Source organism: Myotis davidii, unplaced genomic scaffold (genome assembly GCF_000327345.1).
Source record: "Myotis davidii unplaced genomic scaffold, ASM32734v1 scaffold56, whole genome shotgun sequence".
In the NCBI taxonomy this organism is placed as follows: Eukaryota; Metazoa; Chordata; class Mammalia; order Chiroptera; family Vespertilionidae; genus Myotis; species Myotis davidii.
The window spans coordinates 150345-153003 of record NW_006287458.1 but is presented as its reverse complement, the minus strand read 5'-3'; positions in this window follow the sequence as shown (position 1 = coordinate 153003).

Below are 2659 nucleotides of genomic sequence, written 5' to 3'. Positions count from 1 at the left end.
AATCAAAGAAAGAATGACTGTTGACAAAATGATTAATTAAAAGTTATGCTATCACTCCTATCAGGATTGTGCTGGGCTGTATATCTGGCGCTTCGGCCAGACAGGGCACGCTGTGCTCTCTGTTTCTAAAACACATAGATAGGAAGGTAGTCACTGTACTGATGCTGTACTATATCGGGAACAAATTGTGTAAACAAGGCTTTGTAACTAACTTTGTGGTTTTTGCAAATAAAAACGCTGTAACTCCTGTAGTCGGCACTGCAGTTCAGCCTCTGCTTTGGCAGGGTGCTGTAACTGTAGTTGCTGGCCAGCTTAATAAAGGCTCCTAAATTTTGATCTGAGTCCCTGGTGGTCGTCTCTGCATGTCGCCCCATTACATTTGGAGGCCCCAGAGAGATCCACTCCTGCCGAGTTGTCGGTGGACACCAGGACACCCCAGGTGAGGACACTCCAGTCTCTGTCACAGGTCCCAAGGAGGCGGAGTGTTTTCCTCCCAAAACTGCAATCTGAAAACGACGAGCCACCTGGACCTCCAGCGGGCAGGTAAGAATCTGGTATCTGTCTGTGGAACGTTCCCTTTAGGACTGAAAAGAGGGCTGGATGCAGCAGAACCTCAGAGTCCGACCGCCAGGACGCGACGGCGTCTGGGGGTCCTGGTCTGGGCAACCTTAGGTTGCATTTCTCTGGTTTGTTTTGTCTTTGTTCTTTGTTGTCTTTGTCTTTGTCAAAATGGGTCAGGGTCAGTCATCTTCGTCGACCCCCTTACAAAGTTTTCTTGAGAATTTTCAGGACTTCAAGAGACACAGAGAGGACTATGCCACCCCCATTAATTATTTTGATTTGTAGGGGCCCCTATCAGTCAGGCCCACTCCAAGTGAGTTGTAGGGGAGCTTGATCACCTCCCTGGAAGTCAACGACTTCCTCAGGCAAATTAATCAGGAGTCAGTTGGACTGTTTAAACTCTGAGTAAATATCTGGTAGAAGTAAAAAACTCAAGACTGTCTGGTGTATGAATGTAAGTGTGAGAGTATGTGAAGCGAAAGCTACTTTGTGCCATCTGGCTGTACACATGAGAGTATTTGTTATCTCTTTATTCCAGAATTAGTTGGATTGCTTAAACTCTGAGTAAACATTTGGTAGAAGTAAAAACTCGGACTGTCTGGTGTATGAATGTAAGTGTGAGAGTCTGTGTGAAGTGAAAGCTACTTTGTGCTGTCTGGCTGTACGCATGAGAGTATTTGTTATCTCTTCTGTTGTTTGTTTAAAGATAGGGCAAACCCTCCTTTAAGGGGAAGACAGTAGAGAACTTTTAATTGCTTTGCTCTGATGTATAATTTTGCTGTGTTAGGTTAAAATTTTAGAAGTCTAGGGTTAATTTAAAGGTATAAGGTTGCAACCCAAAGAAGTTTAAACAAAGGCTTGTTGGGTTAAGATTAGTACATTTTCTCATGGCCTGTGTAGGGTGAGGGAGAGGGACTGCCAGATTTTTATCATGTGGTCCTGAGACCTGCGACCTGCCTGCCCTTCCTGATAGGTTTACAGTAGGTCTCTGTTGGCGACAGCATCCGATCTGACTGGGGGAGGAAGAGAACCGAAAACTGCTCCGGAGCGGGTGTGAGATGGGGTAGTGGCAGTAGGATTTGCTAGATAGGGTGGTAGGCTCTCAGCCTGCTGAGATAGAGGAGCCTTAGGCTGGGGGACAGGGGGATAGTCAGAGAGGTCAAAAGTGGTAAAAGAGGAGAAGGATTTGAGTCTCTGGGGCTTAGAGTAAAGAAGGAAAAATCTAGGAGGGAGAGCATCTAAGGACAGAGTAAATGGTTAATGCAGAAAAGGGGGGGGGGCGTCGACAGGGAGAGATAGTTTTTGTTGATTTTTACTTATCTGAACTATGCTGGACTCAAGACCGCAAGTTGCTACTAAGCACAAGTTTTTCTCTGTCCTGTTTTGTTCTCTTTAACCCTTCCAATACTAAATTATACTGATACAATATACTTGAAATTACATAAGGAAGCAGTTCTTACCTGTTCTTAGTAATCTAAGAAATACTGGCTGTTTATAGTAATCATTAAAGGATTGAGGTTTCTAAGAATAAGGAATTACTGAGTAGAAGATCTGAGGCATGGTTATGCATTTTTAAAGGACACAGAAAGAAGGTTTAAAGGCTAATTTGAAAGTATGAAATTTAGAAAGGTTGTGTATGTGATAAGAAGGAGAAGAGAAATATTGAAAGGAAATTAATCAAATGGTACAGGCGAGTAAGCCAGAGAGAGTAAATAGTTATGCCAAAGTACTTAGAGGGGACTGATAAAAGAAATACAACAGTTACTATTTTGTTATAACTCTGGAGAGTCCTTAAAAAGGTCTGACAAGGAAAATCAGAAGATCTTAAGGCAGGCCAGTGGCTTTTTCTCCTTATATAATTCCTCCGAAATTTGGCAATGCTAAATAAATCATGGCAACACATTTCTTTGCATAAATTCAATAAAACCGGTTTCCAATAGCGGTTTTATTAATTAGAAACTTTGACTGGAGTATCATATTTTAAAGAGTCTTGTCTGAGCTCTGAAGACTTGAAGCCAATAAGAGTGCCATGGGAAAAGCCTGTTATCTTGCTTGGTAGCTCTGAAAATAGCTGGCGCTGGAGCATCAGGCCCATGCT